Genomic DNA, 16,199 nt, shown 5'->3' on the forward strand with positions numbered 1-16,199 from the left:
TACACTTTTTAAGCCACATATTCTATCCTATCTCTTCCTTTACCCTTTTTCTATGACAACACGAATTGATTAGAGACATTTTAAAACAAACAACTCATGGCAAGTCGATGTGAGTACACCTAAATGATGTTCCATTACAAGTCGTAGAGGACCCGAAACTCCGTGTCCATTTTCTTACCTATTCCATGTCTGGCAACAGATACCTCACTATACCCCAGTTTAGGACGAGCCTATCTCAAGAGATTCTAGGACGAATCCAGACCATCTTGTTAACGATCCATGACGGAAGGCAAGCCAATTGCCCACAATAAACAACTTGTGTTACTAAAGACCAACCCGTTCAACACCAAAGGTGTTAGTCTGACCCAAATCCATGGTAGAAAGTAGATCCAAGACGATACGAGCCATGATCAAAGACAAAGGCTCAATCAAGAGAAACTGATGTCAATATCCAAGGCCGTAGTTATGCCCGTAATCCAAGACAAAAGAGTCAAACGAGGAAGGCTCAATCAAGCAAGTCAATGTCAATATCCAAAGTCAAAGTTATCTTCAAAAACCTGAATTAAGAATCTGAGCAAAAAGCCGAGATATATTCTAGACCAAGAATCTCAGTCTGAATCAAGAACGAGTATGAAATCAAATGCTGAACGGAATACTGCTGAAGTCTATATAGAATCAAGACATCGATGAAGATAGTCAGCTAGCACCCTCACTTAGCCCATCACACACCCTAAGTCCTTCTCAAGACCGTTACAGGGAGATATTTAGGAATTTTGAGAATCCTCTCAAGCTCGTCAAGTGTACTCATCCTTTAGGGCAAAGACATGGAAACTTGATCCCGCATAAATTAACCTACCTTTATGTGCTCAGGCTACATCAAACAAAGAGACTCCATTTCCAAGCCATATTACAAGCCATAATCCCATCGAGCCTCAACTACACAAAATCAAAGCTCCAGAGATTTGCTCATCAAAGCCTCTTATTTATGAGCCCCATATTCCAAATATCCAATCCAGTTTCACCTTGACCCAGACAGGGAGTCTTCAGATACTTTTCTACCTAGGATGGGACGAACCCATATCCATCCTTAGGGTCCACTTTTAAGTGCGCTCACACGACAAGGAAATTTTTATAAAATTAGTTATACTTCATTGGTTTATGATCAGAGGGAGTTATCTAAAATCGATTTTTCGAGTCCCCAAAGGAATATACTTTCCTGGCCGATGCACTTTAAGGCCCTAACAGTATAGCTTAGGCACACACTCAGAACTACGATCTGGTTTGATTTCACTTCACGTGAATACGTAGGCAGTCCTCAAGCACACAACCATCCCCACTTTTAACTTTCGACCTCAATTCTCAAAGCCAGCTTAGAACTACGATCTGGTTTGATTTCACTTCACGTGAATATGTAGGCAGTCCTCAAGGACACAACCATCCCAATTATCAACTTTCAACCTCAATTGTTAACCATCCCAATTATCAACTTTCAACCTCAGTTGTCAACCATCCCAACCATCAACTTTCAACCTCAATTTCAACCTTCCAACCACAATTTCCACTTATACCTCTTTACTGAGGGTTCCTTTTTGTCGCCCAGTCTTCTTCTTACCAAATTCCAGAGTCATCTTCTCATCCTGGGGGCATCCTTCCGAGATGCCACCCTTCCTTTATTTCTCTCTTATTTTAAGTCATACTAGTGCTTTGTCTGGACAATGGCAATGTCTTAGATCGATTCTCGAAATTATCGTGCCTCAGGAGGGGTCTCTTTTACAGCAAACGGCGGCGAAAGATGTCCAAAGTAGACAGCTGATCCATGGCTCATGCTTTGCCTTTATATGCCGTCATCATTCTTGCAATTCTTCTACCTTTGGAACTGATACGAATTGTCACCCACACTTGGCTAGGGGTTGCGTATACTTAAGCAAAGTCTGTCAAATTCATCCCTGTGTCATGTCAAAACTAAGTCAACGTTGCGCCAGTCTATCATCCTGCGTTCTAGTGAGTCGATGTGGTGTGAAGTTATGCATCTAAATCCCATTGAATATGCATAACGCATTTCAAGCAACAAATTTCATAAAGAAAAGAGCTTTCAAAACTTGTGTGTTTCCTTCCTCATTCAAGGTTCACGTACTAATTGTTTCCTCATGTGCTATTTTTTTTATGTTAGATTGATTGTGTGGTTACTAACCATGCAGGTGAGTATAAGAAGCATAACTCGTTCCAACTGGGAGCTTCGCCTAAGCCTTTATTCTCCCCAGTGGCAGTCAAGAAATTCCCTAGCAGTATTCGCAAGTGGTGCTCAATGATTCTTCCATAACGATCAAGATGTCCCTAATCTTCGAGGTGTTCCCCAGCGATATTTCGTTGCCGCTTACAACCTATGCATTTCTCAGAAATCACGATTCGCTTGAGACCGACGCAAGCAGATTCAACCTTAAGTTTTTGCAAGAGTTCGCTTGAGACCGACACAAGCAGATTCCCCAGCAGTTTCAACCGACGTCTTACTACCCTCAATATTATTGTTTCCTCACGGAGTTCAGCAAAGGTGTTGTTCTCCAGAAGTTCCCAAACCAGAGCCTCATACTTAGGTTTGTAAACCCAAAGTTAGGATTCTTACTCCTAGATTCTTAGATCCCAAAATAGCTTCCCTTAGGTTCGTAAACCTGAACGCTCTCATACCAAATGTCCTTAGGTTCATAAACTCATAAATCCTTTTGAAGTTCCCATACCATATAAAGCTTGGGTGCATGTGTCCGAAACCAAAATTAATATCCCAATAGCTCCTAAACTAACCCTTAGGATCCCATCTCCTTTTAGGTTCATAAACAAGTCTCTTATGTTCATACACCCTTAGGATCCCATCTCCTTTTAGGTTCATAAGCCAGTCTTTTAGGTTCGTACACCCCAACTACACCCCAACTTCCCTAGAGTTCATACACTTCTACCCTTAGGATCATTCCTTTATGTTAGAACACATTTCTTGATGATGACATGTCTATTTTAACCATTCTTTAAGATGTTCCATTTTAGGATTTAGTCCTCTTCCCCAATCAAGAATTAGTCAATGTTCAAGGTCAAGAAGTGTTGATGAAGCAACCCAAGAATTGTGTTGTAATAAGAGTCACTTATGTAAGGGTAAGAGAGTATGGTACTAAGGCAACAGTAAGCAGGACAATTGTTTAACAACAGTCTGCTTTCTAAGGCTACAGTAAGCAAGACTGTTGCTTTAGCTCGTGTCACTTGAAGAAAGTCTTCAATTTCAAAATTACTCATATTTCCAAATACAAACTTCTATATTTGAAATGTTCATTTCTGATATTTAAATTTTATGAAAAGTTGTTTTTAAGAAAAGAATATTCAAATGGCATCTTTCAAAAGGTTTTATCTCAAATTGGCAATACCTTTTATCATAGCTTTTGGAAAGAGGAACTTGTTTCTTTCCAAAATTGTTTCTCTAAAAATGTCTTCACTTGGTTGTGAATCCTGATTTGACTGATTTTTAAAGGCCTTTTAAAGATAATAACAAAGCTTTTTCCCTCTTCAACCTTTGGAAGAATGCCCCATTTTATGCAAACTTGGTTATGTTGGGAAATGTGTCCTCAACAATAGTGCGATCACATGATTTAAATATCATTATTAAATCTCATTTCAAGAATACGAAAGGGATGATACATTACATATATAGTCAACTGGTCCACACATATCGGTAATGATTGGCTGGCTAGAGTTTGACATTACTGTCGTGCGACGGTGGTGATCAGTTGATCCCTTGAGGTCACACCTAAAGGACGATTCCCTTAATTGAAAAGGTTAATTAGTTGTATACCGATACAGATTAATTAATTCCTTAAAATTGAACAATTCGATTTATGAGAGAGAATATTGATATCTTATTGTAATGGGATTAAATAAGATTTATTTTAGTAATAAAATGATTTGTTGCTAAAATTATTTATTGTTTGAGAAACAATAAAGATAAGAATGAATGGTTAATTATAATTACAAGAAGTTGTGAATTATAACTATATGACCCATTTTATTTATGTGATCAAGCATCACTTGTCAATTTGTTGTATGTAATTTAATTAATTCATGAAATGATATTTATGTGATAAATATGCATTAAATTGATTAATAACATGTATCATACTACATGTGACATATTGTGTGACAAATGACAAATTGACAAAAATAAAATGGTAGTCCATTTTAAGTAATGGACCGAAAATGGAGGGTGTGTTAGTGGGTTTTGGTTGTTTTATTTTAATTGATAAAATAAACATAATGATGCCTACCTACAACTAGTCTTACACATCTTACACACCTACTATTTTTGAGAAGAGTAAAAGGAAAAGAAATGATGCCATTTGAGGCTCCATAACCGTGACACTCCCTCTCTTATGGGTTGTTGTTTTCTTTTCTCTTATTGACACACTACCATTCAATTAACATGCAAGTGTTCATGAATATTCTCTCTTCTCTCTCCTTAATATTCATTAAAAAGATGAGTATTTTGATTTAAATTGTTCATATAAATTACTAAGATTACTAGAAGTAGTATATGAGTATTAGTAATAGATTTTAAGGTAAACTACAATACAAACATCTAGTACATGTTTATTTGTGGGATTAAGGGATTGTCTTGGGTGCTACTAATTGGAGAATCTCTACTTTGGGATTTTTGTATGTTCATCCATTATTGGAAAGCTCAAGAACTAACAAGAAGGAGATCTTGTTGGTGCCCAATATGACCGAATTTCATATGGTGAGAAAATGTTTTCTTATCTTCTTTTATTAATGTTTGCATGCATAAAATCCGTATTTAATTTTATGACAAATTAATTTCGACATATATGAGTATGTTAGTATGTATATAGATCTACATTTCCTTCAATCGGTATCAAGAGCCACGGTTGTTTGCATGCAAATCGGTTAAAAGTTTTTCCGAGTTATAAGAATAACATATAAAACTTGTAAAATTTGTGTTATTATGATATATCACGAAAATAATTTTTGCATGTTAAAGTTTCTGATCCTAAAATTTATTTAGGATATTTTGGTTAATTTATGGATTTTATTGTTCATTTTATATAATATTGGCATTAAAATGTGATTTTTATGATAAAAATGTCATTTTTGGACGAAAATTAGCTATACTTCGAATTTTCATGTGGTTTTTGGATATGTTTTCACATATATTATTTTTAGATGATCTGGAAATTTTCATAATTTTATGAGTTTTTATGCTCGAAAAATGAATTTTTCATTATTAAATTCGGATTTAAGTGAAAAATAGGTTAATATGAGTTAAATTTCGAATATGGTCATAGTTTTTTTAATATGTTGTCACACGCAATTTTACAAGATGTGTGTAAAATAATTGGCTATAAAGAAGTCTTTTTGCATGATTTATGGATTTTTGAAGAAAAATAGCATAAATAGTGACATTATTAGTGAAAAATTAATAAAACATAATTTATGACTTAGGAAAAATGTCTAATGTTGCTTTTTATTATCATTTTCAGATCTAAAATTGAAAATTTAATGAATATAATTTTTCCTCATGTTTTATGATTATTTTAGTTAAAATCGATAAACCGCAACATTGTTTTTCCGGGAAAATTTCGAAATTTTTAACCTAAGATTTTGAACATTATGAGTGTCATGGTAATTTTCCAGAATGTTCATGAGTTTAAATTTCAAATTTTGAATTTATTTGAAATTTTGTGATTTATTTGAAGTTTAATAGCTTATTTTTGTAATTTTTGGTCCATTTATGAACAATTTTATAAAATATTGGTTAATTATGGTCAAATTATTAGTGAAGACTAAATTTTGAGTCCTAAGAGGTTAGGGTAATTAACTTATGCATAAATATGAGTTTATGTATTTTTGTGATTATAAAATGTTGAAATCATGCAAATCCGTAAAAACCGAGTAATATACGATATTGGCTAATTAAAGGCAATTTAGCATAAAATTGAGCATGTTCTTACATATTATAATGCTGCATTTTCTTTATGATTGTCATAATTTTAATTTATGTAATTTTTGAATTATGTAATTCTACTTAGTATGGCCTTAGATTTTAATTGGTATTTCCCGAAATGTATGGGAATATCGATTCGGTTGTAATTTTATTGTGATCTCGTATCACCGTCTTGTAATTTAATAGATTTATTTTATTTTAGTTACAAATGTATAATAGGAAATTATGTAATTTATTATGTAATTTTATTCATTTCGGAGTTCCCAAAGACGGATTTCTTCAAGAATGGCGATACATAAAGACCGTGTTACCTCGAGATGCGTGTTACAACCGAAGTTCAAGGGACCAATGGAGTTGGTTTCCGAATATGTAATAGTTAAATAGTTTTTTCTATTTTAGGAAAGGCCATACTAGGATTTATTTATTTTTATGCTTGCATTTTATTTTATGTCGCATGCATCGCTAAATCGCCATAACTAAAACATGCATTGTCATTTTAATCGAGTTTATCGACCGTGTCAATTACAATTATCGTAGTTCACCGCTTTAGTTCACTTAAAACGTGATAGATAATAAATTGACATGACCTCTCGCTAAAATAAACAATTGAGACTTAGCCTTACCAAAAATTAGAAACCCATGAAGTACCAGTTCGGGGGCAAGGAGTTGAGCCGGCTTTACCGTAAGACAAACCTTGTTACGTTGGTGAAGTGGGGAGATAAATGTCTATCCACCGAATTTATGTTAATAAAGGGTATTTCGGCACACCGTGCCCTAAGTTGACATGGGTTTGGATCATGGACACATTTATTCGAAATTTGGGTTGAACTCAACGAAAGTATTCACGACGTATTTCCGGATGTGTTTCGGGCTAGAGATAAAATATTAATGTAATTTTATCGACCAAGAGTTCTAAAAGTAGAATCGATTAAAGAGTTAATCCACCGAGTTATATTGATGAGGGTATTTCTGCACACCGTGCCCCAAGTTAATATGAATTTGGATCTTGGAATCATTTATCATAGTTGGGTAGAGGTCACTATGTAAATGCTTTACTTGTTATTTACAAGTATTATTATAACGATAAATGTTAAGTTTTCCACTATTCCGTTATTATTGTTCTATTTCTTTACCACAATTCATATACGATATCATTTCGTTTTTGATTCAAATCTCCTTAAAACATCGTAACTAAAGACAAATATGAATTTGCTTCTAAAACCTCAAATGAACCATTGATAAGGATCTCTTGTAAAGAGTATAGATTAAAGTTATTCATTATCAAACAGGTTTTGATTCTTGACTAACACTTCTACTTACAATGGATTATGTTTCATATACTTAATTGAATTAAGTACCTTGAAGCGATAAATTGTTTTGGTAATTAGTTTTGTCAGAATTCGTAATTGACCAAAATAACGCAACCACTTCAATGAAAGTTTTAAGACTAAAAACGAACAAATGAAGAGTAATCTTCATGAATTCAATTTTGCTTCTCAAAGCAAAGACTCATTGAAATGAGTGGGAGCATTCTCTTAAACCGTTAAGATGAGAACGAGGATCAAGAAGTAAAGATAATATTGGAATTGATACAAGGTAATGTTAAAAGTAAAGTTGTTGAGAATAGCGATACTAAACCTATCAATCCCGACTGATAAAGTTTCCATTGTCTTAAATGTTGGACACGAGAAAGGAAACTACCCCAAATTATTGAAGAATCAACAAGTTAGTTGTGGGACATCTAATGAGACCTTCTTCTTTAAATGTTTATTTGATTAAACATAAATTTTGCTAGTACTACTTCGTCAATATTAGAAACCAGTGGAGGTTTTCATCATTGTGTTCGTTACATAGGATGATAAGAATATGACGACTAGCAACATTGAAGTCAAGAGATAGAGTCATTGTGTACTAAATCTAGTTTTCGGGTTTTGAGTTGTACTTAATTGTGACTATTAAGTACATAAACTCTAAACAAGAATACAATTTGTTAAAGATACAAAAGAGGTTTCACTTTTGTGACCCTATACACCATGATTTGATGTATGGCTAGCCCATCATCAAGCTGATTATATTCTAAACCAAACTAGAATAATATATCATAAAGATGATGCAAGACTCAAATTGGTAACCTAAGATTAAACCTTAAAATTTTGGAATGATGAACGCAAAGAGTTATCGAGTACTCTTGAAACCATTAGATTGTTAATGGTATATGCGTATCTTGTATTCAAAGCAAGATATCTCGTACCTTTTGGTTGAAAAAGGAGATCGAGATTGTAAATCATTGATCCAAAATAGGTTGATCATTTTCTTTTACCAACGATTTAAGTTGACACTAGTGTGTTCACTTAATAAGGTAAATAGAGAAATCTTTGAAGAATTTCAAAGAGTTCAAGGAATCACGATTTAGTCGTGATGGGATTATCCAAGTGAAGACTTTGATATAAGCCAAATGAAATGTGATATAATATCACAAGTTAATCTCTCTTAACACACATTATGGGACAATGTGTGGTTGGATAAGAAATCAAACGCTATTCGATAAGGTTTGGACTTCGATCAAGTTACTTTGAGTTACTTGATCCTTTTGGGGATTTTATCATTTTGTCTAGATTATTTTTCCACTAAATCGAATCATATGAGATATGATATGGTAAGGGTACCATGTTTGTAAGTTTTCACAAGAAACAAATGCTCATTTTTCCCTTTTCAATTATCACGAGTACGCGGGTTTGTGGCTGAAGTGAAGTTTGTTTCTAAAATACAAGTTTATTTCTAGAAGACAGAGTGGGAGAAATTGTTCAAGAGCCACAAAGAATGCCACAGAGAATGTTATGTTGCAAGAAACTGTTTTTCTTGGCTACATAAGACGTTTTGTGTAAGACATTGTTTCTTCAAAACCTAGGAGGTTAAATTCGTCACTTGTTAAAGATGATGAATTCATGCTACTTTTAAGAAAGTAAAGAGCTTATAACTTACAAAAGAAATTATTTGATTGAAAGTAATGAACATATGACTTACATAAGAGTGTTTAAGTCACAACTCAATACAAGGCTTAGAGCCATAAAATTCCGAAACGAAAGAACTTGATTAGTGACAAAGGGTTTTGCACTAATAAAGAGATATTTCAAAGCAAGATTGGCTGCAAAGGGTTTTTGCACTAATTGAAATGCTTAAGTCTATTTGGATCTTCTTAGGGATTGTGTTTCATTATGAGGTTATGAAATACGAAGCAAGTGAATCTAAAACCCACTTCTTCAAAAGAAGAAATGTATTCAATACATGTCATGAGTTTTGTAGATTCTTGCAATCCTAAGATAATGTGAAACTTAAGAGAGGATCTTAAGTAGGACATCAATGAGTTGGAATCAACATTTTGATCATGTGATAAAACATTTCTCGATAAGTCGAGAAGTTATGTTTATACATGGAGTTTAGTGGGAGTTACGGATTTTTTAGTTAGTCCGATATGTGGATGACATATTGATCATTGAGAATGATTTAAGACTTTTGGAGTATTATAATACATCCTGAATATCCGGATTTATGAAGATAAATCCACATAATATTAGCGTCAGTAAGAAGTCTTATGTTGATAAGATTCATGACTAGTTCAATTAAATTGAACATATTTGATTGATTTCATTTGCTTCCGCTGCCGAATCAATTAAAAAGAAATGATGTATAACACTTCATATGCTTTGAGTATGATGAATTGTTTTCAAAATCGAATTTAAGTAATCTTTACCAAGTAAGCTATAAAGATTACCCTTAAGTGCTTGCAGAAGCATTAAGGAAGTAAAGCAAAGTGTTTATGATGCAATATTGTGTAAGGGTGTTACACAAGTGACAATTGACAATTGAGATTGCGCATGGTTTCCGACAAAACCATAATCAAAACACACTAGGATGGTTAAGATACCATTGTGGCAATGTTAAATAAGAAGTAGATTTTCTAGAATCGTTCTAGGCAATAAAGAACAATGAGAGATATTTATAAACGGATATTGAGTACACTTGCGATCATGAGATGTGCAAGAAAGATGAGTCCCACACACTGTGAAAACAGTGGGAGCTATTCTTAGGCTAGAGGACCTATGTCTTGATTGGATCTCGACACGTACTCAGAAAGTTTTGTAATGCAAATGTATACATTACAAAGGAAAACGAGTATGTAGTAAGGTTGAGTAAGGTACAAGAAATTGATAAAACCTACTAACCAAAGCCTTCTCAAAGGCCAAACATGATGAGTCATGTCATTTCAATTGAATTGAAATGAACAACTACGTACAAGATCAAATTAGATTATAGAACATGAAATAGTAATCAGGCATTGACTATTCATATGTGATAATCGCATTTGTCGTTCGAGTTTTACTTTAAAACTCTTTTATTATACTTTGTTACATTCAAACGGGTTGTAAAGACAATTGAACCCCGTTAAAGTGAACACGGATTAACATTGTATTCGCCCATAGTCACTTAAATGAGGTGACGTCTCGAAGTGACTAGAGTGTGATGCGATTGATGGCAAGTTCAAGTGCCATAGAGTCATGTGAGATGACTAGTCGATCACATAGGCAGACTGTTAGGAACACTTTGTCGGGCAGTGACCGCTTATAGAGTTCTGGCAAATTTATAAAGCCTGGTCGTGGCGAGAGCTACTATAGTATTCTAATGAGTCGATTCTTTTGACTAAAGACTGTTCACCTAAGATGGCACAGTTTCAGATTAACTTTGATTTGTGTTACTACGACCTTCGTAAATGGGGTCAAATGGGCATATTTTGGGTTATGATGGATGTGGCTAGTCGAAGGGAATAAGTGCAATAGGAATTGTCCACCCCCTTGTCAGGGTTAAAACAATATCTCAGGGCCACTCGAGGAGTAATGAACTGGAAATGCGTGGCCACGCTCGGAAGGTATCCATGGTGGATAAATTCCGGTCAATCAGTTATTCTCCAGATCGAGGAAACCACTCTCGATATGATCACTTGCAAGTACGACCCGAAAGACACCTTGCATTGAGTGGGAGATAGTAATAGGATAAGAGAATTGGTGACGCACACTTGTCGAGGACAAGTGGCAGATTGTTGGGAAATGTGTCATCAACAATAGTGCGATCACATGATTTAAATATCATTATTAAATCTCATTTCAAGAATACGAAAGGGATGATACATTACATATATAGTCAACTGGTCCACACATATCGGTAATGATTGGCTGGCTAGAGTTTGACATTACTGTCGTGCGACGGTGGTGATCAGTTGATCCCTTGAGGTCACACCTAAAGGACGATTCCCTTAATTGAAAAGGTTAATTAGTTGTATATCGATACAGATTAATTAATTCCTTAAAATTGAACAATTCGATTTGTGAGAGAGAATATTGATATCTTATTGTAATGGGATTAAATAAGATTTATTTTAGTAATAAAATGATTTGTTGCTAAAATTATTTATTGTTTGAGAAACAATAAAGATAAGAATGAATGGTTAATTATAATTACAAGAAGTTGTGAATTATAACTATATGACCCATTTTATTTATGTGATCAAGCATCACTTGTCAATTTGTTGTATGTAATTTAATTAATTCATGAAATGATATTTATGTGATAAATATGCATTAAATTGATTAATAACATGTATCATACTACATGTGACATATTGTGTGACAAATGACAAATTGACAAAAATAAAATGGTAGTCCATTTTAAGTAATGGATCGAAAATGGAGGGTGTGTTAGTGGGTTTTGGTTGTTTTATTTTAATTGATAAAATAAACATAATGATGCCTACCTACAACTAGTCTTACACATCTTACACACCTACTATTTTTGAGAAGAGTAAAAGGAAAAGAAATGATGCCATTTGAGGCTCCATAACCGTGACACTCCCTCTCTTATGGGTTGTTGTTTTCTTTTCTTTTATTGACACACTACCATTCAATTAACATGCAAGTGTTCATGAATATTCTCTCTTCTCTCTCCTTAATATTCATTAAAAAGATGAGTATTTTGATTTAAATTGTTCATATAAATTACTAAGATTACTAGAAGTAGTATATGAGTATTAGTAATAGATTTTAAGGTAAACTACAATACAAACATCTAGTACATGTTTATTTGTGGGATTAAGGGATTGTCTTGGGTGCTACTAATTGGAGAATCTCTACTTTGGGATTTTTGTATGTTCATCCATTATTGGAAAGCTCAAGAACTAACAAGAAGGAGATCTTGTTGGTGCCCAATATGACCGAATTTCATATGGTGAGAAAATGTTTTCTTATCTTCTTTTATTAATGTTTGCATGCATAAAATCCGTATTTAATTTTATGACAAATTAATTTCGACATATATGAGTATGTTAGTATGTATATAGATCTACATTTCCTTCAGGTTAAGTCAAAAATATTTGTTTTCTATCATATGTCTTGACCTCTAAACCCTAGTTTGCTTCCCTATAAAAGGAGCACTCTTCTCCTTAATTTCTTAAGACTTTCCTGAGAATTTCAAAGTATTTTGCAAAATTATTTTTAAGAACTTAAAGCTTTTTACTTCCTTTGCAAAATATTTCTAAGTCTTCCAGTGATAACAGTCTTCACTACCGTTGCCTTAAGTATTGCATTCTCTTGCCTAGAATCGTTTGATCAATAAGTTGTCCTTATCAATTCTTTCATAGAATCAGTTTGAGGAAACTTGATCTTGTAAACATTTTAGTTAGAGTCTTGAGTTTCTAGACGGAGTAGTCTTAGAACTCGTGTAGCAACCGGAGTAGGTTGTTAGTCCTTTTATTGTAAGTGTTTAAGTAGTCGCAGTAGATCACTTCACTTATTAATAAAAGAAGATTAGACGTAGGCCCTTAGAATGTTGGCCGAACCAATTCAGAAATATCGTGTTGATCTCTCGTTACTTTTATTTCCGCTGCATTTATCTTACTTATTCCTCACTCACGTTTTTATTTAACAATAGTTCCTGATACTGTTGGTTTTGGTAAGTAACCTTATCTCGTGTGCTAAGACAAACAAGCAACAGTCAGATCAACCGTTGGCTTACAATAATCATTCTTAACAATGTGATACACTCTTAATGAATCAATTTATTTGATGTATCCACTTATTCTTCATTTTATCAATCGACTTGCTTTAATTCAATAAAGACTAAGTAGAAATTTTAAAATAGTACCTAATTCACCCCCCCCCCCCCCTCTTAGGTACTTAGAATCCTAAACTCTTCAATTGGTATCAGAGCCTCGTGCTCTTGATCAAGGCTAACCGTCTTAGAGTTTGATTCTTGGGATATGGATTCCTCAAAACAGTCGAAGATCCCGGTCTTTACCGGTGAGAATTTTGGGTAGTGGAAGCTCAAATGGAGCACTATATCAAAAGTATCGATTATCAATGTTGAAAAATCATTGAGGACGGACCTCTTGTTATTGAGGAAACCGACATTATTATGGGTTCTACTAAAATCAATGCCAAGAAATATTACAATGAAAATGATTTACAATTGGCCGAAAAGAACTCGAAAGCAATGTCGATTCTTCAACGGTGTGTAGGAGACGCCGAAGTAAGTCGGATATGAAAGATCATAGATCTATATTAGACTCTCTAATAAAAATTAAATTATCTCATAATTTATCATTTTGATGATCTATGTAACATGCATGCAAATATAAAAGCATAAAAATGAAAGTTTAAGGAAAAATAATTTCCTTAAATTGATTTTATGGTAATTTGGGCAAAATCAAGATCTCTTACCTTGATTGTTCTTGAGCTTATATTTAAAGGATGATCCACCTAACAAATCTTCAAAGAGAAGATCTCCTTCAAGATGCACCCAAGAACTTAACCCAAAACTAACAAGTATTTAACTAGAAACTTGTTAAAATTATACCGTTGATATTATTTGTAATATTACTAACACTTCTTAGTAATAAAATTTGATTACTAACTTCTTAGTAAAGATGTGTAAATATTTTTTAGAGAAATAGACTAAATATTTGTTCACATGCAAAAGTGAAGTGAGAGAGTGTAACAAAATGAACAAACTTGGTCTATATGGAGGGAAGGGGGCCGGGGAGGTGAGGGTGAGGTAGAGTGTTCAAATTGTCTTCTATTATTTAATCTTACATCACATGTAAAATCTATAATAAGATAACTTATGGAAGTATATAAAGTAAGGTGAAATGATTATGTTCCTAATCATCCACAACTCTATATTACACGGTCCACTTGCCTATTTACGGGTCCATGTTGGTGTTAGGTTCATATACCTATTATTAGACTCCTCTAATAGTGAACTAATTAACTTGTTAATTATTTGTTTTTAGATCTAGTGCATGCATAACAAAATGAGAGATTTATAAGAAAACAATGTCCCTTACATTGTAAAATTCGGTTTATGGGCACAAGTAAGGTCTCCTACCTTCACTTGTTCTTGAGCTATGATGAGTATTAGGATGATCCTCCAAAGACCTCAAGTATAGAAGTCACTCCTCTTGATTGCACCCAAGATTATCCCTTATCGCCACTAAATAATATTAGCTAGATATTTATTTAGTAGTTTACCTTAAAATTGATTACTAATACTCATATATTACACTAATAATATTAGTAATCTAATTAGAACAATTTGGATCAAAAATCTCATGTTTTGATAGAAAGAAAACTATGAATAATAGAGGTTTTGCATGTGATGATGAGTGAGTGGTAGAATGATAAAAATAATGATCACCAAAAATTCTCCTCTCCCCTCTTTGTACCGTCCAAGCCTCCTTTTTGGAGCATATTTTTGGTTCTTGACAATTTGTCTTATCAATATGCTTTTTAGTAGGTCTTTAGGCTATGATTAAAGCATGTCATAAGTTGTTGGAGCATCTTTCCAACAACAAAATGACAAAACTCAAAAACAAGCATCAACACCTATTTGGACGGTACATATGAGAGTATATGGGTCCATTTTTGTCTTATAATATTTGTCCCACAAATGCTTATAAGTCTTATGATTAATTATCTCACATAATTAAATATTAAGTTGATCATACAACAATTATGTGTCAAATTAATAAACATATATTCACTCAACTTATTGAGTAATATTTTATCATTATATCAACATATAATGGGTTCCATAATAGCTAGTTAGTTAAATTTACAACCTCTTGTAAATGTAAATAACTAATTACCACTACCTCGAAACATTTATAAAACCTCAACATAATTTAGTGAATTAACATATTAATCCACTAAATATGATCTTATTTAATCACATTATAATAAGATACATATTTCCTCTCATAAATATAAATTGTTCATATTTAAGGAATTAATCAACTTGTATCAACATACAATTAATTAACTTTATAGATAAGGGCATCACCCTTTAGGTGTGACCTTAAGGGATCAACTGACCACCACCGTCCCACGACAGTAACGTCAAACTCTAGCAAGCCAATCGTTACCGATTAATGTTGATCAGTTGACTATATAATTGAATCATCCCTTACGTATTCTTAGTATGAGATTTAATTATGATATTAAATCATGTGATCGCACTATTGTTGAGGACACATTTCCCAACAATCTCCCACTTGTCCTCGACAAGTGTGCATCACCAATTCTCTTGTCCTATTACAATCTCCCACTCAATGTAAGGTGTCTTGCAGGTCGCACTTACACTTGATCATATCTTGAGTGGTTTTCTCGATCTGGAGATTAACTATCTGACCGGAATTATCTATCATAGATACCTTCCGAGCGTGGCCACGCATTTCTAGTTAACTACTCCTCGAGTGGCCTTGAGATTTCAAACAACCCTGACAAGGGGTGGACAATTTCTATCGCCCTGTTCCCTTCGTTCAGCCACAGTCCATCATAACCCAAAATATACCCAGTTTGACCTCATTTACGAAATCGTAGAGTATAAATCAAAGCTAATCAGAAGTTGTGCCAACTTGGGCGAATAGTCTCTAGTCAAAAGAATTGACTCATAAGAATACTATAGTAGCTCTTGCCACGACCAGGCTTTATGAATTACCAGAACTCTATAAGCGGTCACTGCCCGATAGATTGTCCCATATAGTCTGCCTATGTGATCGACTAGTCATCCCATATGACTCTATGGCACTTGAACTTGCCATCAATCGTATCACACTCTAGTCACTTCGAGACGTCACCTCATATAAGTAACTAGGGGCGAA

Source organism: Silene latifolia, chromosome Y, assembly GCF_048544455.1.
Source record: "Silene latifolia isolate original U9 population chromosome Y, ASM4854445v1, whole genome shotgun sequence".
In the NCBI taxonomy this organism is placed as follows: domain Eukaryota; kingdom Viridiplantae; phylum Streptophyta; class Magnoliopsida; order Caryophyllales; family Caryophyllaceae; genus Silene; species Silene latifolia.